Source organism: Psammomys obesus, unplaced genomic scaffold (genome assembly GCF_907164565.1).
Source record: "Psammomys obesus unplaced genomic scaffold, mPsaObe1.curated_primary_1811, whole genome shotgun sequence".
NCBI lineage: Eukaryota > Metazoa > Chordata > Mammalia > Rodentia > Muridae > Psammomys > Psammomys obesus.
In genome coordinates, this window is record NW_026596149.1 from 1,590,233 (window position 1) to 1,616,803 (window position 26,571).

At 41.0% G+C, this 26,571-nt stretch overlaps 1 protein-coding gene across 1 annotated transcript in view; it reads right to left on the minus strand.

The window, feature by feature from the left end:
* Nucleotides 1-24,037, minus strand: part of Kiaa1217 (KIAA1217 ortholog) — a 456,742-nt gene extending 432,705 nt beyond the window's left edge. Inside the window, exon 1 of the mRNA XM_055593725.1 lies at nucleotides 23,969-24,037. The gene's annotated coding sequence lies outside the window, so the exon portion shown is untranslated. The remainder of the gene's footprint in view (nucleotides 1-23,968) is intronic.
* Between the last annotated feature and the right edge of the window lie 2,534 nt (nucleotides 24,038-26,571).

The window sequence follows — 26,571 nt, forward strand, 5'->3', positions numbered from 1 at the left end:
TATATATATATATATATATATATATATATATATATATATATATACAATTTATTCACTTTATATCCTGATTGTAGCCCCCTCCATCATCTCCTCCCAGTACCACCCTCCTTTCCTTGTCCCCCCCATCTCCTTCCTTTAATCCACTGAAAAGAGGAGTCCTCCCCTATTATCTGACCCTAGCCTATGAAGTCCCATCAGGACTGCCTGGATCTTCTTCCTCTGTAGGCAGGCAAGGATGCCCCACCAGTGGGAACTGATCGAAGTATCAAACATTTAAAGAATCATCACTAACCACACAAACCCTTCTGACAAACTGAAGAGGAGAGGTAATTCTACTGTAAAGAGGAGGAAGAGAAGGAAAAATAGGAGAATGAGGAAGAGAAAGAGGAGGTGATACATACCAATATTCTTCTGAAGCATGAATATCAAAAATGTCAACAAAACAGCAGCAAATGAAATTCAACAGCATTAAAGGATTGTGCACAATGACCAAATGAGATTTTTCTCTGGATTGCAAGGATGGCAGAAAATAAGAAAATCAATCACTATGATACACCATATTGATAGAATGATGACACAAATCAAATAAAGCAGCAAAGGATGATTATTGTAATAGAAGCAGAAAAAGTACTTGTCAAAATCAAAACCCTCTGCAAACTCGGAGTGGAGGTAAATTACCTCAGCATAATCTCGTGTTAGAAGCTTACACATAACATTGTGAAAAGCTGAAAAAACTTCCTCTCATACCAGAAAAAGACAAGGATATCCACTTTTAGAAGAAGTTCTGTTCAATGTAGTAATGTAAATCCTAGCCCAAATTAATAGATGGTAAAAATAAAGTGCATCTAGATCAAAATGAAGACAATCATCCAGACTTATTGTTGCTGTGATCATATCTTTACTATATATATATATATATATATATATATATATATGTCCCACAATCACATAAATGTATATATTCATACCCAGACACACATGTGTCTATGTATGTATGTATGTATGCATGCATGTATGCATAATTTACTTCTAAAGACTCCAGCAAAATAATGTTAGAATTCAGTAAAATTTTAGGACATAAAACTAATATAAAATCAATGATACATCTATATACCAAGAGTTGTGGGACAAAACTTTTCCTGAGAGACACAACATACATCTACTCACCCTAGATAGAGAGCCCACAACAGAACAAAGCACAGACACTACCAAAGTCCGACTTAGTATATGTGGTTTACTGGGGTTGCTTACAGGAGTATGTGAGGGGTGAGGGGCTGTTTAGAGGTACAGAAACGACTTAGACAGTTGTGTCACTAAGGCCACCTCAGTGTGGTGACACCTCACAAAGCTGGAACCTGGAGCACACTGCACAGCCTGCAGGCAGCTCAAGAGGTTGGGGAGTGTAACCTCTCCCAGGCAGCTGGTTTAGTCTCAGAGTCTTCTCAGCAGTCCTCCCTGAGAATCTTTGCAGCCCAGCTTCCTTCTGTCTGGGAGGGACTCTCAGCTTTTATTGCTCACTCACAGGTTGCTGCCTGGTGAATCTGGTCAGTTTCAGGGACTTCCTGAAGCAATCTCTCATTGTTTGCCTTACTTCTTAAGTAGCTTTCCTGTAGGATAGGATGTTTCGGTCTCAGAGGAAATGTAAACAACACTAATAAGATCTTTAAAGGGAAAACAGAAAAAAAAATCCCATTTAAAATGTCATCACCACAAATAAAAATTTGAACATATAGCTTAGTCTGCAGAGGTTGAAGGTTGATCTCTGGCACCACATAAATTACGAGTGGAAGCTCTGGGGATGACTATAATCCAGTAATCCTAGCACTGGATTATAATCAGATTATAATTAGAATCAGGATTATAATTTTTTCCCTCAGATGATGGGATGAGAGCCATACCCAAGCTTTACTAATACATGGCTTGGGCTGAGCCCAGAGCATTTCTATCTAAATATCTAGGTCTGGAAGCTTCTAGATTCCATACAATCTAATCTTTTGCAACCTAGACCTTGAAGGCCTCAGCTACCAGCCTCCATCTGCAAACCTAGGCCTAGAATGTTTTTAGCCTCTGAGACTTACAGCTGAATAAAACTCACATTTTCTAGTTCTTTCTGAACTTTGGCTGGGTGGCTGACCTCAGCTGTTCTGATTCAAAACTCCTTTTCAAGCTCACTGATTCAAATTGGCTTCCCTTAGCTTCTCACTGAATTGCTCTTTTTGGAAAACTGCCTCCTAACTCCACAAACTGAACTATACAAACTCAACTGTACTCAATGGAACTGCACTGAACTGTACTGCACCCCTGAACTCTACTGTACCATCTCCATGAACTCTCTTACTCTATCTCTTCTTGCTCTTAAATAGCTTCTCTTTCCTATCTGTTCTTGTCAGGTTAGGTATATCCTGTCTATGACTCATTCTTTCAAATCTTTTTCAGATTCATCACTTTGTCACTCAATTAGCCGACATTGTTTGGGATTAAAGGTGTTCACTAAGGGTGTGTTTATATTCCAGCCAGATCACACAGACCTATATCTCTGGAAGTGATCCCTTGTCAGAGTAGCCGTGTTGCTGGATTAACATTCTTTTACAAAGGAGCATCAAAAGTTCAGTTTTGCTAAATAATGAGTCTGAGGCCAGATGCTGTCAGGAAGAAAGGAAGGAAGGAAGAAAGGAAGGAAGAAAAGTAGAACCAAGGCCTAAGAAAGTTGGGGCTGTGCAGATAGCTGATTTGGTACAGCAAAGACTTGAGCTTGGCCTCCAGTACCTATGTAAAAAATTGGGCATTGTCTTTGTTATGGTTTCCATTGCTGTGAAGAGACACCATGGGCTGGCTTACAGTTTCAGAGAATTAGTCCATTATTATGATAGTGAGAAATATGGCAGAATGTAGGCAGGCCTGATGCTGGAGAAAGAGCATCTACATCTTGATTCTGTAGGCAGCAGAAGGAGACTGTATACCACACTAGGCATAGCTTGAGCATATACAAGCCTACCTTCACAGTGACACACCTACTCCAATAAAGCCACACCTCTTAATAGTTCCACTCTCTATGGGCAAAACACTGAAACACATGAGTCTATGAAGGCCGTTCCTGCTCAAACCACCATAGGCCTGTTGGCATGTGCTTGTGATTCTAGCACTGTGCAGGTAGAGACAGGAGAATCTCAGTGGCCACCTGGCTGCCAAGCTAAGTCTACTTGATGGACTCCAGATCCCTCTCTCAAAAAACAGGGTAGACAGCTCCCAAAGAATGACAATGGCCTTCACAAGCAAAACCATACATGTACATGCATGTCTACACACACAAGAATTAGCAAATGATACAAAAAGACATGAAAAATCTGCAGTTTTTGTTTGTTTGTTTGTTTTTAAGGAAAAGAGTATGAGTTTAAAGCAGTTATAATTGTTAGGGGCTAGTATGACTATAGAGAAGTTTTGTTCTGGGCACTGCCTCAGGAAGAAAGGTGTCTAGGAGGCAAGAGCTCACTTATTGAAGGCTCCAACTTGGGAAAATATAAAAAGAGGTGTCGTAATTAGTAATGTCACCACATAGCTTCCATCCAGCCATCTAGAGAAGGGCTTCCCTAGGGTCAGCCTCAGGCACATAGAAGCTGCTGCAATTGTCTTCCGAGGCCAGACAGCAGACTGGACTGCAGTATCCCACATGATACTGGTTTGTAGGAGTAAAGATGCAAGAATGAAGGAGTTGTAGAGTCTTGCACCAAGATTCCAGAAAGATACTGAGGATGGACAATTAATTCCTTGAAAGGAGTCCCTGAGAAACCATTTCATGACCCTCAAAAAGTAAAGACTAAATTGTACCGGAGTCCCCAGAATGTTGTATTGCCAGGACCTTTGGTGAGGACGTGCTGTGAGTGACACAGCTGGAAGGCAGTTATGGCCACTGGAGCCTACACAATTCCGTTAGAGCCCCATAAGCCGGACATGGGGCCACAGAATTTGATGTTTGCTCCACTAGGATTAGGTCTTGCTTTGGTGCATTCTTTTCTTGCTATGCTCCAATCTTTCCCATTGAAGTGAAAATCTTTAGTCTGTGCCATTGTGCATTGAAAGTGTTTAGATTACAGGGCCTCTATCTGCCTCTTTCTTTCTCCCACAAATCAAGCCACACTTCCTGAAAGTCTATCCCTTAGAACCAACCATTGATAGGCACGTTCTCTGACTGGTAGAGCACTCAAGCCCAGCAGGAGAAAGCAAGCATAGCCTCTCCTACCTGCTGCCTTGGTTAACTTTGATCTCTGGCCTCACTGCTGCCTCCTTTGCCACTCCTGACAGGTAGGCTACCCCAGACTGCGTTATGTAATGTGGAACACTTCCTACCCCAAGACAGCCTATAAGAGTCAGAAACCCTTCCTGACAGGTTTAAAGAAAAAGCACTAGCTTCCTTCAAGGCCCCATATGGCTTCCCACGGCCATGATGCTATATCTCTACTATTCTGGGAACTCAGGGTCTGTCTCTCCCTTTAGCAAACCTGTCATGTTACACATGGTAGCCATCTCTTTTAATGGTCTCCCACTTCAAGGTCCAATCACAGATGACTGATTATGAGGCTCTCTCTCCTAATAAAACTCATTCTAAAGGGAAATTTGTATCTGTACTTTGCTATAAACTTGACCAAAGAATTCTTTCTAAGTTCTGACACAAAATATGGAACATGTTTCTTGATTTTACTAGGGCTCACATTGCCTTCAGTCTCAAAGAGACTTCAGAACTTTGAATTCTCCTGGGGCTGTTCTATGGAGAAATTTTGAAGTTGGAGTGAATATATTTTGCATTTTAAGATAGAGTCTAAAGATCAGGAGTTGGCTGTGATTCAAAAGTAATGTGTTAGGGTGTCAGGATGGCAAATGGTTATTGCAATGATTATCTCACGAGCCTCTGCCTTCTTTCTATTCAGTCTGCGGCCACAGGTCCTGGAAAAAATGCCACCATATTCACGGTGGGTCTTCCCTCTGGAGTTAAACCTCTCTGGAAACACCCTCTAGACATACACAGAGGTATGTTTCCATGTGGATACTAACTCCTCACACTGATGTTGATGATTGATCAGCATGCAGTATGAGTGAAGGCAGGAGGCTGGCAATTCTCCATATATTCCATTCTCTTACTCTTCTGCACTTACAGCTGAGGCTAAACCAACAGTTTTCTCTTGAGTCTACCTCTGCAGGGCAGGGTTTTCTTTGTCCTCTGATGGAGTCACTGCTCCTGCAATGCTGCAGTAGATAAATCTGACCCTTCAAAGCTATTACCCAGGGCCACAAGGCGTGACAGAAACCACTAATGAGAAGCCAATACCAGTTCTGAGTTTTGCTTATTTCTCCACATTGAAGCTTTCTTGTGTTTGCCTCAGAGGAATTTCTCTGCTTTCCTGCCAGAACAACCAGGCATTACAAAAGTATTTGTGGTATTTTAAAGAAATTCAGTATTTTTAGCTTTGGCCCTCCAGGAAGGCATTCTCTATTATGTACAATTTCCATTATGATTTGTTGATGATTCTTTTGGTTATAGCTATTCAAAAACCTTTGCAAAATAACTTTACTAAGTAGGGCATAAATAGAACAGAGATTTTCCTAGTGTAGCATCTTTAAATATTCAAGATGCCTCTTCACAAATCACTAAAATGTAAATAGAAGTCTCATCATAAGAAAAGAAAGCACTGTATTGTTCCAGAAATTGAAGTAGCAAATCAGTCCTCACCTTAAAAACAAGTTCAAAATCAAAATCAGAAAATGACTCTTAACAACAAAGAAAGGTAAACAAACACTAAGAAATGATATAAAATAATTATGTGCTGCAATTATGAAATCACAAAGGAGATTAGAAGGAAGGTGAAGGTTTCTTAATATCTCCCCATTGTTGGGTCTCTGAGTGTAGAAAGGGTACCTAGAGCAATAAATGATGCTTTCTTTATTGATACCTGAAGCTATACTTTGAAAATGGCAGGAGACCTTTTAATTGTGATGGTAATTCAGTTAAGAATGATTTGAAATTAAATTAAACTAAAACATCAAACACCATAGGCCAGGTGATAAAATTTACATCAATTAAAATTTAAACACATTTTAGGGCTGGAGAGATGGCTCAGGAGCTCAGAATGAGTACTGGTCTTCCAGAGGACTTATTCCCAACACCCACATGGAACAGCTCACAACCACCAGTAACTTCGGTTTCAGAGTATGTGACTTCCTCTTACGGCTTTTTTGGGCACCGCATGCAGGTGACAGATACCAGAAACATGTAACATACACATAAATTAGATTTTTTAAAAAGGAAATCTTTCTGCGGAGTATTAATTTACAACATCTGAGGGGTATGGCTGCTTCTGTTGGAGACAGAGTGCTTAGACTACCGAGGCAGGGTTTTAAATGAAAATTCTCAGGTTGGTGTGCATGAGGCTTAATATTGAAGCTTTACCTCTGCTTTGACCCTCTTATAAGGGAATGCCCCAGAGTCTTAGTAACTTCAGACTCATTTTTACATTTGCAATCCCGCTAGGTGTCCATCCAACCCCATGGTTCCATGAGGATCCATGTATTTTTCACTACGACCTCTGGATTTCATGTCATATCTGACATTTCCAGGGAATCCTTGTAAGCCACATCACAGACATTTTGCAATCAGATTTTTTGTTGTTGTTTTTACTTTCTCAGTTGTTGGTGTTAAAAAGGTGGGGCTTGGGTTATACATTATTTATTATTAGCCCTGTAATTATTGCAGTGGTATTATTTAACGTGCTATCACAAATAATAAGATCTGTTAGATTCTATAATTGCCTATTTACCTTGGGTGGGGCAGATATTTCTACCTATTGTATCTCAATAACTCACTGTCCATCTCCCAATACCCATCTATTGCCATCCTCCTTAACCGTCCTCATCTGGACTACCTTCCATTCATAAGCTTATGAATACTTGCTTATGTTTGGTGTTTTCTCCATCCACACCATCCTTGGAGTGCTTGTCCTGGCCCACGTGGCTTCTTCTCCATGCTAACCCATTATGGAGTCCTTTCTCCTCTCTTCTTGTCTGTCTGTCTCCTGTGATTCTCCTATCCCAAAGCCCAGGAACCTTAGCCACGCCTACTCCATTCTGCCCTGCCCAGGTTTTAGGCCTTTTAGTTAACCAATCAAGAAGAATGTCTTAGGCACGTTTATTCTACAAGGATAGGTATATCTGGGCAGTGACCAGATCTTGAGGGCCAGTAATTAGCATCAAAATACAAGCATCAGTCCCAAACCCCTAACACTCCTCCATTTTTTCCTCCTTTAGTTTTTGAACATGGCGGTGGTACTTAATTTTTATGTTAAACTTGGATCTAGAGTTGCCATGGAAACACACCCCTGGATGAGTCTGTGAGGCTCTGTCCAGAAAAATTTTAACTGAGGAGTTAAAGACTCATCTCGACTGTGGGCAGCCTCATGCAAGGGGCTGTCCCTCAGCTGGGCAGAAAGAACAAAGTGGGTGAGCACCAGCCGGCGTCCCTCTGAGTCCTAACTGTAGATTTAAGGTGACCAGTTCCTTTACCCACGGTGTCCACGTGACTTTCCTGCCGTGATGGGTGATATCCCTCTTTAAACTGTAAATCCAGATAGACCCTGACTTCCTTCAGTTGCTTCGCGTCCGGCATTCTGTCATAACAATGAGAAAAGTAACTTACCCTTTAACTATGCCCTGAAGGACTCCAGCCTCCATTTGCCATGGCCTGGAAGGGCGCACGATCCACAGAAGGAAACCAGTAAAAATTCTCTGATGCAGTGAAAAGCTCAGCACAATTTTCTCTTGAAATCAGTCCGGAAAACTGTTTTCCCCTCCACTGTTTTTCATCCCGTTTCTTTTCCTCTTGCCTCTGCCACCCTGGTCCACTTGGCAGTTTCCTAAATGCAGTCTTCGATGTTTGTGTTCTCCTCCTGGGTGGCAGGTTCCCTGTCCCTGAAGGAAATAGTCCTCTACTTCATTTGTACATTAATTATTTTGTACATAAATCTATTGCAAAGTTTCATTTCAGTACCCAGATAACAGATAATTTAGGCATTGTACGGCTTGAATGTGGAACTCTCCCACAGGCGTATGCACAGGCTCCTGGTGGCTCTGTTTGGGGATGTGGTGGGCCTTTAGGAGGCGTGTGCATGTGCTGTATCCAGACGGACAGGTCCCACCACCACAGCTGAGAGTGGCCCCTGAGGCCATGTCTTCCTACACCATAGACTGTAGCTCACCAAACCACAACACAAAGAAACTTCCTTCCTTAAGTTGCTTTTGCCAGGTATGTTGTCTGAGCAGGGTGAAAGGGTCAAATGCAATATTCAAGGGAAAAAACAAGGTTTACTTTTTATAGACTCCCACAATTCAGCACAATACCAGACATAAAGCAGGTGTTCAGCTGTGTGCTTCTTGAATAGGTAAAGGCCTTACAGGATTATATTTAAAAAAAAAACATAAAAACTAGTATTAAATATTTTAAAATTAGCTTGAGTAATGTCTATCAAATGTGTATCTAGTCTATATTAAAGTGAAAAATGTTGACTATTTCCATATAATGGATATGTCAAATACCATATAATTATATGTTATATAATCGTAATGCATATAAACAAACTATTCATTAGTTATAAGCATTTTCTGTAATTTGAATGTCCAGTAATTCGCTACCTTAAAACTCCAACTTGTTTACTGTTTGTAATATAAATTATCAATAAATATAAAGAACAAAAAATGTATTCCTAACAGACACATTTACCCAATTTTTTTTCTATATAAGAAGAGAGTATTTATTCACTTTTAGTTCCCTATAATTTATTTTACTAATGTAACTTTTCATTTTGGAAACATGAAAAATAAAATAACCTGAACTCATTTGAAGGTCCTCTGTCTTCTCATTAAAAAACGGTAAGAGAGCCACACAGGTGGTTCTTCTGGCAAACTTAAGCCTAGAGATTATTAACTCAGGAAGCTGCAATAGTTAACCTGCTGGATCAGCATCATTAAGAATAAGGCTTTTGCTTTCTCATCCTTCTACATTCCCAGACACTTCCGCTGCCCACACCGTGGCAATGAGCTAAAGAATGGCCTTATGAAGTAACAGAAAGGTCAGACAGGCAGACCGACAGGCCGAGGCACAATTGTCTGCTCCCAAATCACAAATGTTGATAAAAGTGCTTTCAAGAACATTGCAGTGTGGAATGTTAGAAGGATGTCATTTCTTTGCTTAGAAGGATCTTATAAATATATGTCCAAATAAAGGTGACAACAACTTTTCTGTCCTTTCATCTATATTAATTCTGGTAATTTTTCAAGTGTCTTCATTGTGGTTGCTTAAATGAATCTTATCAAACGAAAGTATTTTGAAGGGTAAAATGGCTCATTAGTATTGAAAACTTAAGACTGGATTAATATATAATACATGCAGAGTTGAAACAGTACAAAGAATCAGGATGAAAGGTAGCTTGGGTAATAAAAGATTTTATTAGAATTGGAAAAAAATCTCATTTCTGCTTCTATATAATCTTTTAAAGATCTTAAAGAGCAGAAATAAAATCACTGGACAACTAACCCATGCTTTGAGGTTAGTGAATAATACAAACTTTAGGTTAAAAAATTTACTTTATTTTATGTGGATGGGTGTTTTGGCTGCATTTGTGTGTATGAACCACTTGTCTGCTTAGTGCTTGAGGGGCAGAAAAGGGCAGCAGATTCCCTGGAACTGGAGTTACAGATGGTTGGGAGCCCTCCTGGGAAATGAACCCCATTCTCTGGAAGAACAACCAGTGTTTTGTTTTGTTTTTTGTTTTTTTTTTTTTTACTTTTATTTTATTATTATTAATTACACTTTTATTATTAATTACATTTTGTATCCCCCCATAAGCCCCTCCCTCCTCCCCTCCCGATCCCACCCTCCCTCCCCTTTCTGCATGCATGCCCCTCCCCAAGTCCACTGATAGGGGAGGTCTTCCTCTCCTTCTTTCTGATCTTAGACTATCAGTTCTCATCAGAAGTGGCTGCATTGTCATCTTCTGTGGCCTGGTAAGGCTGCTCCCCCCTCAGGGGGAGGTGATCAAAGAGCAGGCCAATCAGATTATGTCAGAGGCAGTCCCTCTTCCCATTACTAGGTAACCCACTTGGACACTGACCTGCCATGGGCTACATCTGTGAAGGGGTTCTAGGTTATCTCCATGAATAGTCCTTGGTTGGAGTATGAGTCTCTGGGAAGTTCCCTGTGTTCAAATTTTCTTGTTCTGTTGCTCTCCTTGTGGAGTTCCTGTCCTCTCCAGCTCTTGCTATTTCCCACTTCTTAAATAAAATTCCATTCACTCTGCCTAACAGTTGGCCATCAGGCTCAGCATCTGCTTTGATAGTCTGCAGGGCAGAGGCTTTCAGAGGCCCTCTGTGGTAGGTTCTTAGTTTGTTTCCTGTTTTCCTCTTCTGGCTTTCAGAGGCCCTCTGTAGCAGGTTCCTAGGTTGTTTCCTGTTTTCTTCTTCTTCTGATGTCCATCTTTTTTGCCTTTCAGGATGGGGATTGAGCATTTTATTTAGGGTCCTCTCTTTTGTTTAGTTTGTTTAGATGTACAGATTTTAGTGGGTTTATCCTATGTTGTATGTTTATATGGGTGAGTATATACCATGTGTGTCTTTTTGCTTCTGGGATAACTCACTCAGGAACAACCAGTGTTTTTAACCACTGAGCTATCTCTCCAGCCCCGACTAGTACACATTTTAGAAGGAGTGCCTTTTAATATTTTTAAATATTTTGTTGCTTTTGTTCAAAACTCTAGTAGAACAGAAACAAACAAACAAACAAAAAAACCCCCATATTTTCTTTTTAGTTTTTTGAAGTGAGAAACATTTATTTAGTCCTTTGGGAGTAGCCAAGAGCAAAGCTTTGTACATAAACACAAAACAAGACACTGGTCATACATTTTCAGTATTAAATTGGTCGAGGATGAGCACAGTCATGGCTTGAACAACGTTCACTCTCCTTGGACTTGAAATTAGCAAAACCAGAGAGCTAGCGGTCACACAGTGCAAGAGACAGTGTATATGCAAGATCGATTGGACTCTTGGGGAAAGAGGAGAAAATTTGATGGACAACCTAGAAGGATCTAACAGGTTTTGTCTTTCTCGCTTAGGATGTATAGACAGATGGAAGCGCTGACTTAGAAGACAAAATGAAGTAATTCTAGCTTTTTCTGAGTTACTTCTAAAGGGAGGGATTAATTCTTTCACAGTGAAGGTATTATACCAGTGAGCTATTGATCTCTGTCCACACAGACTACATTAAACAAAGACAATCCCAGATTAACTTTAAGCTGTGATTTCCAAACTCCCACAGTGGATGCTAACAGAATCAAGGATATATAGTTATCTCAGTACAAACCCACTCTTGCTTTTCATAGGTCCTAGAAGCATATGTATGGTCGGTTGAGGAAAATAAGGCGAACTCCAGATGTCAGAGTTATTTTAAATATTCACACAGTCATATTTCATACTATATTTAGAGAAAAGTTGGCTTGAAGTAACTGGAAAGAAACATTCAAAAGGTTGAATTTTCTTTTATAAAATAACCATCCAGAGAAAGTCATGCACATTTTGATAGGATGAGGAGAAATGTATTGGCCTCCACAGATGCTGTACACATGAATCTGGACTGACTGGCATTGGTGAGGAGCCAAAACTATGAACTGAGTGGGCTGGAGCATGAGTTATGGCTGCATTGTTGAATTAAAAACAGTCTTCTTGATAACATCTCTTCTCAAATAGTGGGTGAAATTGACCCCAAAGGCAATCTGAGAAAAATGTAAATGCTCAGTGCAAATGTGTCGCTTCTAGAAAATACTAGACCAAGTGCAGGTCCTACCAGTGGATAACTGCTTCCTATTAGTATTAACATGCTCTCAGAAAACACAGTCCAGCCACTATACCTGTTTGAAGGGCTCACCCCTGAAGCAAGGACTAGCCCACCTTCCAGGGTCTAGCGTCATCACCATAAGCAGTAGAATTCAGAATGAATTTACACGCTGCTAGAGAAAATGGAGATCTTTCTGTGCTCTGATTACTAATATTTTTGACATACCAAGGTGGACAACATTAGGCTCCAGGCTTCCCACAGGCAATTAAAATCAGTAGGTCCTCTGGTAACAACAGCATGTGAGGTTATCCCTTGGTCATAAATAACAGTACAGGGCGTGTGATGCAGGGATCGTAATGGAGGTTTTCTGGCATGGATACATGCATGATACTTGTGGGAATGCAAGTTTTTACCTTCTTCTGCATTTGGAGATAAACAGAGACTTCATTGTGCTTGACTCCAATTACTTATGTGGGGCATGGACTCTTGGAAACAGCAGACACATTAACTAAGTCATTAATCCACACCAATCTTCCTCCCAGAAACCACGTATTATTATTCTTTAATGGCCAACAAAACTCAGTCAGGAAGGATAATTGCCTTGCTCAAGGCCACAGAGGGAGTCTTGTGTCAGAACAGAATTAGAGTTGAGGGATTTGGGGCCTACAGGCTTGTATTTGGCCCATGAGGTCATGTGTGATGGGAAAAGACTCTCTTGACTAGAATGAAGTGTGTGTGTGTGTGTGTGTGTGTGTGTGTGTGTGTGTGTGTTCCTCTGTGAGAATGAATGTAGGCCTTAAGATAGTGGTGTTCATGTATACAACATTTTTTTCCATGTTAGGATAGCACTCACAGATTGTGACATGCTTAAGCACTCTGAAGCTTCCTTTTCCGTTTCTTGATTTTGTCTCAGAAAGAGCAATGCTAGATAAGAAATAAAAATGGCTCAACCCAGAAGGCCATCTCCTTTCTTATCTATTTTTTCTGTTCCCCAGGCTGCCCCTGAGTTGCAATTCTTCCTCTTCAGTCTCCTTCATAGAGGAATTGATGGAGAGAGCCTCCACACCTCCCCCCAATGAGCTGTGTTGACTTGTAGAATGTCACCAAAAGTTTTTCTTCTTCAGGCACCAAACTGAACAGTTGCTGAGTTTGCCCAGCTGTATTCATTTCTTCAATGAGTAGATGCTTACTCTGTATAGAAAGGTGCTTTAGAAAACAGGTCAAAGATGCTGTCTTTTTTCCATTGTAGGATTTTGGATTCTTCGTCAAAAATCAAGCATCTATAGGTGTGCAGGTTTATTTCTTGGTCTTCGATTTGATCCCATTGATCCACCATTCTGGTTCTATGCCAGTACCATGCAGTTTTTATTACTATTGCTTTGTAGTACAGCTTGAGATCAGGGATGGGGATACCTCCAGAAGATCTTTTAATATACAGGGTTGTTTTTAGCAATTCTGGGTTTTTTGTTTTGTTTTTTTCACATGAAATTGAGAATTATTCTTTCAAGTTCTATAAAGAATTGTGTTGGTATTTTGATGGGAATGGCATTACATCTGTAGATTGCTTTTGGTATGATGTCTATTTTCACTACTGATGCATGAGCATGGGAGATTTTTCCATCTTCTGATATCTTTTTCAATTTCTTTCTTCAGAGACCTGAAGGTTTTTTCATATAGGTCTTTCATTTGCTTGGTTTTAGTCAAGGTACTTTATATTATTTGTGGCTATTGTGAAGGGTATTGTTTCCCTAATTTCTTTCTCAGCCCATTTGTCTTTTATATGCAGGATGGCTTCTGATTTTTTTGAATTAATTTTGTATCCTGCCACTTTGCTGAAGGTGTTTATCAGCTGAAGCAGTTTTCTGGTAGAAATTTTGGGGTCACTCATGTATGCCATCATATCATCTGCAGATAGTGATACTAAAGAAACACATGGTATATACTCAGACAGATAACATAGGATAAACATATTAAATCTTTAGTCATAAAAAGAAGCTAAACAACAAGGAGGACCCTAGGAAAGATGATTGATCTTCATTCAGAATGGCACAGAGGATAGACATCGGAAGTGCAAAAAGACAAGGAACAGGACAGAATCCTACCACAGAGGGCCTCTGAAAGACTCTACCTGGCAGGGTATTGAAGCAGATGCTGAGTCTCATAGCCAAACTTTGGGCAGAGTACAGGGAATCTTAAGGAAGAAGGGGAGATGAAAGACCTGGAGGGGACAGGAGTTCTACAAGGAGAACAAGAGAGCCAAAAATCTGGGCCCAAGGGTCCTGAAGAGACCAATGCTCAAACCAAGGACCATGCATGGAGATAACCTAGAATCCCTGCTCAGATGCGGTCCGTGGCAGCTCAGTCTCCAAGTGGGTTCCCTAGTAAGGAGAGCAGGGGCTGTCTCTGACATGGACTCAGTGGCTGGCTCTTTGATCAGCCCCTCTGGGGAGTACAGCCTTGCCAGGCCACAGAAGAAGAGGATTTAGACAGTCCTGATGAGATCTGATAAGCTAGGGTCAGATACTAGGGGAGGAGGACCTCCCCAATCAGTGGACTACGGGAGCAGTATAAGGGGTGAAGAGGAAGGGAGGTGGGAATGGAAGGAAATGAGGGAGGGGGTTACAGCCAGGATACGAAGTTAATAAATTGTAATAAATAATAAAAAATAAAAATTAAAAAAATAGAAACCAGGTGGACTGTACAAGATCGGGAGATAAAACTTAATGAATTAGTTCCTAACAGCATATTAAATACTTATTTTTATGCCTACAAATAAGTGCAGTACTCACCGTTCATCAAAGAATCTCCTCTTTTTACTTGACAGAGACTGTTACAAAAAGCCACAGCTGGTCAAAATGCAGAGAACAACTGGTTGTGACCGGGCCCCCAAATGATACATCTGTAACACAGCCCTCACACCTCAGGCTGAGGGAATAGCTCAAAAGACAGAGTAGAAACGTTATAAGAGCCAGAGGACCAAGAAATCTGCTGGGAAGTTGTGTCATCTCATCCTAGAAATGACAAGGATGTGACAGTAATAAAACCTCAATAATATAGATGCCTAAACAAGATCTGAACAACAACAACAATAGAGGTGCTGTTCTACAAGAGAGAAATCTTACGGGACTTCAGCCCTAGATAAAGAACTATAGGCAGGGGAGAGCTTTCCATCTTCTGTTATCTTCTTCTTTTTCTTTCTTCAGAGACTGAAAGTTTTTTTCATACAAGTCTTTGACTTGCTTGGTTAGAGTTACACTAAGGTACTTTATGTACTTTGTGGCTATTGTGAAGGGTGTTTTTCCCTAATTTCTTTCTCAGCCCTTTTGTCTTTGGTATACAGGAGGGCTATTGATTTTTTTTAGTTGATTATGTATCCAGCCACTTGGCTGAAGGTGTTTATCAGCTGAAGGAGTTCCTTGGTAGGATTTTTGGGGTCACTATGTATACTATCATATCATCTGCAAATAGTGATACTTTAACTTCTTCCTTTCTGAAATGAATCCCCTTGATCTCCTTTAATTGTCTTATTGCTCTAGCAAGGACTTCAAGTACTATGTTAAAGAGGTATGGAGAGAGAGGAAAGCCTTGCCTTGTCCCTGATTTCAGTGGAATTGCTTTAAGTTTTCTCCATTTAGTTTGATGTTGGCTATAGGCTTGCTGTATATTGCCTTTACTATGTTTAGGTAAGTGCCTTGTATCCCTGATCTCGCCAGGACTTTAAACATAAATGAATGTTGAATTTTATCAAATGCTTTTTCAGCATCTAAGGAGATCATATGTGATCTTTTTCTTTCAGTTTGTTTATATGGTGAATCACATTGATGAATATCCATATATTAAGCCACCCCTGCATACCTGGGATGAAGCCTACTTGGTCATACTGGATGATATCTTTGACATGTTCTTGGATTTGGTTTGCAAATATTTTATTGAGTATTTTCACATCAATGTTCATAAGAGAGATTGGCCTGAAATTCTCTTTCTTTGTTGGGTCTTTGTGAGGTTTAGGTACCAAGGTGACTGTGGCTTCATAGAATGAGTTTGGTAATGTTCCTTCTGTTTTTATTTTGTGAAGTAGTTTGAAGAGTATTGGAGTTAGCTCTTCTTTGAAGGTCTGGTAGAATTCTGTGCTGAAACAATCTGGCCCTGGGCTTTTTTTTGGATGGGAGACTTTTTCCCATCCTATTTCCTTAGGGGATATAGGACTATTTCATTGATTTACCTGTTCTTGATTCAGTTTTGGCAAGTGGAATACTATTCAGCAATTAAAAACAAAGAAATCATGAAATTTTCAGGCTAATGGTAGGCTCTAGAAAAGATCATCCTGAGTGAGGTATCCCAGAAGCAGAGAGACACACAGGGTATATATTCACTTATAAGTAGATATTAAATATATAATATAGGATAATCATACTAAAATCTGTACACCTAAGGAAGCTAATCAAGAAGGAGGACCCTGGGTAAGATGCTCAATCTTCATTCAGAAAGCCAAATCAGACAGAATCAGAAGAGGGAGAAAACAGGGAACAGGACAGGAGCCTACCACAGAGGGCCTCTGAAAGCCTCCATCCAACAGTGTATCAAAACATATGCTGAGATGTATAGCCAAACTTTGGGCAGAGTGCAGGGAAAGAAGGGGGAGACAGAAAGACCTGCAGGGGACAGGAGCTCCACAAGGGGGGAAATAGAATCAAAAAATCTGGGTACAGGGGTCTTTTTTGAGACTGATACTCCAAACAAGGACCATGCATGGAGATAACTTAGAACCCCTGCACAGAAGTAGCCCAACACACTCAGTATCCAAGAGGGTTCTCCAATAGTAGGAAAAGGGACCATCTCTGACATGAACTCATGGGCTGGCTCCTTGATCACCTCCACCTGAGAGGAGAGCAGCTTTACCAGGAAACAGAAGAATACAATGAAGCCAGTCCTGATGAGACCTGATAGACTGTGGTCAGAGGGAAGGAGAGGAGAACCTCCCCTATCATTGGACTGGGGGAGGGGCATAGGAGAAGAAGAGAGAGAGAGAGGGTGGGGTTGATCGGGGATGGGGAGGGGGTTACAGCTGGCATACAAAGTGAACAAACTGTAACTAATAAAAAAAAATGAAAAAAAAGCAACTATAGGCAACTAATGTCTGATGAGAGAGGGAGAATTAGTCATCCCCAAAGATGATTCCCCTAACTGGCTTTCCAATACCAAGTGGTATGCCCTGAAACCATATACAGATAAGCAACAATAAATTAACTCAACATGATATATTTATATATTTAAGTATAGATACATACATATGGAACAATAACAATTAAAGAAAAGGAGGCTATGGATTTGAGGGGGAGTGAGGGAGGATATATGGAGGATGGTCAAATAGTGCAATTATATTTTAATAAAAAAAAACCTCATGGAATTAGAATTCTGGTTCTATGACTTCCTGGCTAATGCTTTTGAGAAATTACCTCAGACTTTTTGTGTCAATTTCCTAATCTGCAAAAACAAGTACAGTAATAGCACTAAGTCATAGAGTTCCCTGAGGCTGCTTACAATTGTGCCAGCCATAGTGGTACAACTCAAGAGATTAGATGTTACCACCATCTTTTTCATCACAGAAAGTGTGTGAAAGAAGGGAAGCTATTTCTTCAAATCAGTCTTGCTGGTATTCATGTCTACTTTTAAGGATGATTTAAATTTGTTTTTCTCTCAGCTATTCAAAATAAATAAAAAGAGCTTGACCCAATGAGATGGCTCAGTGGGTAAAGTGCTTGCCTTCAGGAATCTGATGACAATGAGTTTGATCCTTGGAAAGGTTGATAGGAGAACTGACTCCACAATGTAGTCCTTTGATCTCCATACATTTGCCATGGCGTATATCATGCTGCATGCATATACCTTAATAAAAAATAGTTATAGTAAACTAACAAATCAAGGGCTGAAGTGCAGCTCAGCAATAGAGCACTTACTTAGCATTACCTTGGTCAGGTTTCAATTTCTTTCTCTTTTTTTCCATTATTTAATTAATTTATTTATTCTATATCTTGATTGCAGCTTCCCCTTCCTCTTCTTCTCCTAGTCCTTCCTTCTCCCCTCTCCCATCCCTTTCTCCTTTCTTTTTCTCCTCAGAGAAGGAGAGGCCTTGTATGTATGTCAATCTGCCTTGGCCCATCAAGATGCAGTAGGACTAGGGCCATCTTCTTTGACTCAGGCTAGGCACAGCAGCCCAGTTAGGGGACAGGGATCCAAAGGCAGGCAATGGAGTCAGAGACAGCCCCTGCTCCAGAACTAAATTTCTAGCACCACACAATGAAATAAGAGCCAAACATTGGGCAAAGCATAGGGAGTCTGATGTAAAGTGAGGATAGATAGGAGGACCTGGAGGTGACAGGAGCTCCACAAGAAGAACAAGAAAGCCAACTAACCAGGGCCCAGAGGGATTTGTGGAGACTAAAGCACCAACCAAGGACCATGCATAGACAGGACCAAGGCCCCCTGTATAGATTTAACAGATGGACAGCTCAGGCTTCATGTGGGTTCCCTAGTAAGGGGAGCCAGGGCTGACTCTGACGTGGACTCTGTTGCCTGCTTTCTCATCTCCCTACTGACAGGGCTGCCTTGCAAGACCACAGGAGAAGATGATATGCTCAATCCTGATGTAACTTGATGAGCTGTACTGGATGGTTAAGGGAGGAGGGAGGATTCTAAGAAATAAGGGAGGCAGAATGGGGGAAGGGGAAGGAGAAGGGGTGGGACTGGGAGGAGAGGAGGGAGGAGGCTACAATCGGGATGAAAAGTGAATAAATAAATAAATTAAAAGAAGAATTGATCAACTTATGAAACCAGGATGATGCCGTTTATAGAAGAGAACACAGCTTATCAAGAGATGTTTATAGTCTCAGACACTGACTCACACCCTGACCTGGAAGAACCTGGCTTGTATCAAGGTAAACTTTAACACTTATCTTCCATTTGGTGGATTTCATCATGGTGGAAATTCTTCATGGGAGAATCTTAGGTCCTAAGAATGACTGATAGTTTGGGTCTTCTATTCCAGGGGTCAATCTGGATCATTGGTTGGGAATGAAAAGCACACCAGTGTCGCAGAGATATGGTTAATCAGGTTGTTGTAGCTGATTTGCATAGTACCCTCAAAGTAGAATAGGCAATGAAAACTATGTTAAATGAATACCTCACAGGCACATAAAGTAACACCATGTATTGTGCTCTCAAAATTAGAGTGACAATACTCTTGAAGAATTCGCACATAATGATCATAATTATATTAGAAGAGTTGGAAAATAAAATCAAGATAAAATGTTAATTTACAATGTAAGTGAAAGCTGGGCATGGTGGTACATGCCTTTAATCCTAGCACTCAGGGAGACAAAGGCAAGTGGATCTCTGAGTTCAAGGCCAGTCTTGTCTTCAGAGTGAGTTCCAGGACAGCCAAGGCTACACAGAGAAACCCTGTCTTGAAAAACAAAACAAAACAAAACAAAACAGTAAGTAAAGTAAAGATAAACATCACAGAACAACAGCTGACTCCTAGAGCTCACAGAAAGGAAGAAAGATAAATCACCTAAGAATTAGCCAGATAGTTTGAGCTGAGGACACCCTTGAACTTAAAAGAACCCATCAAAAATCTACTTAAAGTGGCTAAACCTGATCATTTCAAATACTTCAAGAACGTTGTTCTGAAACATCAAGAATAAAGAGGAGATCTTGAAAGCTTTGAAAGAGAGAGCAAAAGCATTACCTACAAAGAAAGTTACGGATGTGTGAGTGACACAGGGCTATTCATTAGATCTAGAAATCCATACCCACTCAAAATATCATGAGGCCATTTAAAGAGAACAAAGATAATTTTGGGACATGCAAACATTCAGACCATCTCCCTACACCCCCATTTGGCTTTCTTTCTGATGTTTCTGGGGACTGTGATGCAATGAAATGAAGGGAGAAAGAGATACCTGTTCAATGTTCTAGAAATTGGGCAGGAAAGAGCAGGCAAAATGTCAGAAGAAAATTGAGAAACACATTTTGGGCAGAAAGGCACTTCTTTCCTCAGAGAAATTTGAAATGTCCCACAGAGAAGAAGACTAAGATTTTAAAACCACAAGAGGAAATGATAACATCAGGTTTCTTGCATTAGGGATGAAAATATTTATGAGGTCATCTTAGGTATATACTTCATTTCCAATGTTTAGAAGTTGTCAATAGATAAACTGTAGAAGATCTGGTTATGCCATAACACATGACATAAATACTTTGATGTGAAATAAAAACATATAGTATGACTTTGAAGAGGAGGGGAGGGGACATTGAAAGCAGATGAAGGTGAAGTCCTGCTGTAATTTGTGAAATACATTAAGTGAGACACTGAATTTAAACAAATTAAAATTGCACTTGGTTAACAAGAAACCAGACATGTAACAAAGACCAAGTTACATTCATGGCACAAAGCATCTAACTTTCTAAATTGTAACACCAATACCTCAGTGAGGTCAGCAAGGCCATAGCTCAACTGAAACTCATACCCAGTGGTATTTCTGACATTGTTGCTTGTTACTTTGAGACAGGGTCTGGCTAGCCTGCAGATCACTATTTAATTCATGCTTGCCTCAAACTTGTGGCAATCCTTCTGCTTCAGCCTCCCAAATGCTGGAATTATAGGTGTGTATCACTATGCCTGGCCTTGGTTTGATTTTCTTTTTGTAGTGCTACACTTTGAATCCAGGGATTCACATGCCAGGCCAGTGCTTGATCACTTGCTTCCAGGTCCAGGACTTCTTTGTCTTTACATCTACCCACCTACCTACCCACCTACCTACCTATCCATCATCTATTTATCTACCCATCCATATATCTGTTTATGGTGTGTGGGTGTGTGTGCGCGCATGTGTATCAGCAGAAGTGGGGCAAAACTTCCATTAGTTCTTTCTTTCTACCATGTGGGTCTCTGGTAGGAGTAGGGGCAGAACTGAGGACAGCTGGCTTGGTGGGAAGACCTTTACCTATGAGCCATCTCTCTGGCCTTGGATTTCTTAATCACATGATACAGACTTCAGTGAAAAACTGACACAGCCATGTTACAAGACAGAATTTTTCCTGCTCTCCAACTAGAGTGCCTATGAAGACTATATGATCCGAAGGTGTGCCAGCTAGTTTATGTCAACTTGACACCTCAACTGAGAAAAGGCCTCGCTAAGATGTGGCTGTAGGCAAACCTATAGGGCATTTTCCTAATTAGTGATGGATACGGGAGTAACCAGCTCACTGTGAGTCTGCACAGGTGCTCCTGGGTTCTAGAGGAAAGCAGGCTGAGCAAGCCATGAAGCGCAAGTCAGTAAGCAGCATCCCTCCATTGCCTCAACATCAACTTCTGCCTCTAGTTTTTTGCCCTGATTTCCTTCAATGATAGACTACGATGTGAGAGTGTAAGCAAAATAAACCCTTTCCTCCCCAGATTGCTTTTGGTGGTGGTGTTTCATTGCAGCAATGATAAGCTAGGACAAGGGGTTGCTTTTGAAAAGAATTCTGATTAAAAGCAAAGATACATGTGCATTCCATCATGTCTTCCAAAATAACCCAGTTCTGCTGTCAATGTCAAAACTTTATGGTGTTAACTTTTCTCATCCTCCCTCAGGGGTACAAAGGAAATACCACTTTATAAATTTATAATCTTCCTCTAGTTTTTTTAAAATAAAAATATCATTTTCTGTATCGATCTTGTACTGTGATAAAAATTCTTGGTTTTAAGGACTTTTAAAACAAATCTCCCCAGACAACTGCTATCAAACGTTGGTTTCACCCACAAAGTATATTCAGGAGCATCCTCAAATTGGCCAGAAGAGGATCAGGATGATCAATAACCTTTGGACAAAGCACCTGGCTCAGACTCTGTGTAAAGGTCTCCCCTGCCTATGTTACAGAGGCATAGTGATTACGCCATAAATGTTGGTACATTCTGGAGGTGGGACAGGTTGACAGTCCTTTTCATTAAATGTTTATGGTTTTAACAACAGAGGATCCTTGTTGAGTAGCCAAAATTCAATCTCTTTAAACTTCCGTAAAAACTTTCAAGTCTTTCTGTGTTAGTTTTATGCACTACTTTTCTCAACGTCTTTTGCCTCTAGCTTTTATAAAAATACTTTATTGCTCAAATGGACAAACAACTACAAAGGCAAGGAAAAATGAATTCATACCCAGAAAGACATTTGCATCTTTGAAGTAGCACATAACACAATAATGTATCATTGTGGATTCTTTCTAATAGTTTTAAACAGAAGAGGACAGGATTGAAATTGTAAAATGAATTTATTTCTTTGCATGAAATATAAACTTTTTCTTCCAGGATGAAGTTATTATATTGTTAGATGAGAGTTCAAAACATATAAAATAAGAATTGTAAAATGCTTCTAAGAAATTTTAATGTATAGTTCTTGATAAATATGGGAGAAATTGATACTGCATTTTAAAAATACAATTTAATTACCCTCTGTGATTATTCATACTAAAATAAAGTTCTCAGTAGTTAAACATTTTTTAGAACAAAACATAGATACTTTATTATACATATTTAAAGAAAACTACATATTTATAGGAAAATTATTCCTGTAGTCAAACAAATTAATCTATCTATTATCTGATACAATCACATTTTAGTGTGGTAAAAGCACATTAAATATACTCTCTTAGAAGATTTTTATTATATTATTAACTATACTATATAAAACCTCAAAGTGACTTGTATTTTTTGTTTCATGTTTAGACTTTAATTTCTTTTTTTAAAATTTATTTTTATTCACTTTACATTCTGGTTGTAACCCCATCCCTCCTCCCCTCCCAGTTCCATTTTCCCTTGCTCTCTCCCCCCTCAACTCTTGCCTATTCCTCAGAAAAGGGGAGCTCCCTTTCCCATCCATCCCAGCTCATCAAGTTTCTTAACAGAGGGAGAGAAACTCCAACCCACCCACAAAAACTTTGACGCCAAATTTACCCTGCCTACAAGATATGCAGGGATAAAGATAGAGCAGATAAAGCAGAGATTGAGGGAATACCAAACCAATGCCTGGCCCAACCAAAGACCCAGCCTATAGCAGAGCGTCAACCCCTAACACTGTGAAGGATACTCTGCTACACTTGCAGACAGGAGCCTGTCAGAGTTGTCCTCTGAGAAACTCTACCCAGTAGCGCCTCAAAACAGATGCTGAGACTCACAGCCAAACATTGGGTGATGAGTAGGGAGTGTTGTGGAAAAGTGGGAGGAAAGAGAAAAAGACCTGGAGGTGACAGGGGCTCCACGAGAAGACCAAAAGAGCCAACTAACCAGGGCCCAAAGGTGCTTGCTGAGACTCATCATCAACCAAGGACCATGCACAAACCGTACCTAGGCTCCCTAAAAAGATTTAGCAGATGGGCAGCTTTGGCTTCATGTGGGTCTTCTAGGAAGGGAAATAGGAACTGCATAGGACAGGGACTCACTTGCCAGGTTTTTGATCACTTCCCCCTGGCGCGGTTGCCTTGCCAAAGGAAGAGGAAGAGGACAGGCTCGGTGAAAGATTTTTCAATTCCAGGTCAAATAGTCAACAGTAGTCCTGCCGAGGGGCACACTCTAACATGCTCCTGAGTGGGCTTATCCAGGTGACAGGGCTGGCAGGAAGTTTTGGCTCACTTGGCAAAGAACTACATTGTTAGATAGGTTTTTCAGAGATGCATCATCTTAAACAGGAACTACCAATAAGTAAACATGCACAAGTTCCTCATCTAATTAATGACACGGCTTTAGGACACTTTCTCTATTTCTTTCCATTTAGATAAGCAATAAGAACCATATGCAGGCATGATCACAGAACCAAAGAGTACAGACTGCAAAAATAAACTTTAATCTGAAAGAGAAATGACACTCTCCACCCAGTTTTTCTTATTCTTTAATTAATCAAAGCACCATCACTTCCGCTGCCCTAATGATTGGTTATTTTACAGTACACTCCGGGTGCTAGGAAAGGGCACATGCACACAAACAGAGCTAAGCCGCGTCCCCGCGGCTTCCTTGTCAATTACCTGGCACAGTCCAAGCAGGAAGTTTTAGGCAGCTGACTGCAGCCTTACCTTTGTGAGCAGCGGCTTTCCTCTGAGCCGGAGTTGCCACAGGCTGCACCTGCTGCTGCTTCGCCAAGTTTCCTTCACTGCCAGTCCTCTCTGTCTTCTCACCTAAGCTCGTTTTCTTTTGCTTGCTGCTAAAATCATCCTTCTTAGAGGACGGCAGCTTAGAAGCTGCGTTAGCAAAGAAGGATCTAGCCGAGCGAGAGGATTTGGACATTTTAAACAGCAGGGAAAACACAAAACCCCCAAACAACAACAAAAAGCCCTCAGCTCTAGAACGGTACCTGCTCGGGCAGCAAATCTAAAAATTATCCTAGAGTTTCATTCCTTAACAGCCAATGGCTGTGTTCAGCTGGATAGAAAGTGCTGGCTGGGCTGGGCTGGGCTGCACTGGGCTGGGCTGGGCTGGGCTGGGCTGGGCTGCCACTTGTTTTTTGTTTTTCTTTTTTTAAATAACAGCATCCTGCAGTCACTGGACAAGTGGAATGAAAATGTGTTTCGAAGATGAAGGTGGCAGTTGCAATAGTAAATGCTCCAACTCCAGGGACCTGCAGATTCTGGAAGAGGGAATGTGAACTATGCACACTGGACAGCCAGAGATGAAAAATGAGTATAAGAGCAGCCCCACCCACTCAGGTACAATATGTGAAAATGAGCTGGATGTGAGGTTTCCCGGACCATGGAGCCCATGCCATGTTCAGCTCCCAGGCACCCGTTCAAGCAGAGATTTCCCTGCCTTAGCACATTCCTAGCTGATAGTTCAAGGGTGGGACCTACAGAAACACTTCTACTGTTTACAGAACTTGGAGGGCACCATGCAAAAGAAGAAACCACAGACTGCATTTTCCATACCTCTTGGGGCTGCTCCGCAGCACCCAGTAATTGAGAGAGGAGCTGTAAGCCTGTAAGGGTGCGTGGTGCATGTCTGTTTCTCTGTCTCTGTCTTTCTCTCTGCAAATCTGGGACTATGTTACTTCCTTTTAAAGAACACCAAGTTTCTTCTAGTGAGTAGCTGTAATTACTCTGTTTTCTGAAAGGCTTATAGGAACATGTAAAAATCAGCTGTATTCACTGGGTCAGGTTTTCTTTAGGCTGAAAGCAGTCCTTTCAACAACTACACACACAGAACCCACTAAAGCATGTAGCCGCTTCCTTACTAAAGATAGCCCTTTTCCCTCTTCATTTCCCATGTCAGTGATTTTTACTGCTTGGGGTTAAGCTGTTTCCACCCTCAATTATTCTATGTTTCCTCCGGGAGAAACAGCACAGACACTCTAAGGAGCATAAAAGAGTTCTGGGAGTCTGTGATCCTAGAACGGCCCTCAGCGCGCAAATGCCCCGATAAACGCACAGCTGTCTTATCTTACTTTATCAGGTGAGAATTAGAAGCCAGGAAGAACATAAATGTAGTCACCCCTGAACTTTACTTGTGGCCTGGCCCAGAGAAACAACCATTTGCAGCATTTAATTAACAATTTTGATCTACGAGGGATGAGGCCATACAGATTGCCTGGGAAAACAAACCTGCCCTTCATCTGGTAAATGGTAACTATCAGTGCGCACGCATATACACACACGCGCGCACACACACACACACACACACACATACACCCTCCTCACTCCCAAAATTCCCAACTTTAATGCTACTTAGCAAACCTAGCACAGCCATAAACGCCACCAGAGTTACAAGCTTAAATCCTGACTCAGATCAGAAGGTCCACCATGGGAGCTCATTCATGATTTTAGACCAATAAAACCCAGAGCAGCTAGGAGTAAGTCCTTGATGAGAAGACAATGAACCTGTGCCTTCCCAAATTCCACTACGTCATCAAAATCACACCACTGTATTAGAAAGCATACAGCTTAAGTGACTCCTTCACTCTTAAAACTCCTGTCCAAATCAGATAGACCAGGCTTTGCGACAGCTGCACCAGGCTTCTCTACCTGCCCAAACTCCGTGTGCTTAGGCTTCCTCAGGCACCGTCTTTCTAGGATCTTCCTAACAGTCACTTTTCGTTCAGGTATAAATTTGACAAAGAAATAACTTTGTGACCCTGTAGACAGCCACATGCCGCGTGTCAGAGCCTAGCAGTGCAGTCTCTTAGAAGTGGGTCTGGTTGGCCCAGGCCCTGTCACTGAAGGCTCACCATCCAGGTTTCCAACTCCAAAGGGATGAGCACCAGAAATACAGCTTGGTCCCAAGCAGGTATAGAGCCGATGGCTGCGGAGACAGTGGCACCTGGCCATGCCAGGAAGGAAGCATAACTGTGTCCTGATGCCATCTGAAGCAGGTGGTCTCCTATCTGGTGGGTGAGGCAGTCAACAGTGATCACTTTGTATATGGGCAGAGCATCCCTGTCCTCTAGCAGGGCCTGGGGTAACCAGACCTATTATCCCAGACAGAAAAAGTTAACAGTGACTATGAGTGTCCTCCAGAGAAACAATCAATGGGAGACATTTACGTCATATATGTATATATGTGCATATATATGTATGTAAACTAATCTCTGTATCTATGAATGTACATATGAAATATATGCCACTCATTGAAGATACACACATATACCAAGCATATACATAACACATATGTTCAGCCAGTAATCAGGCAT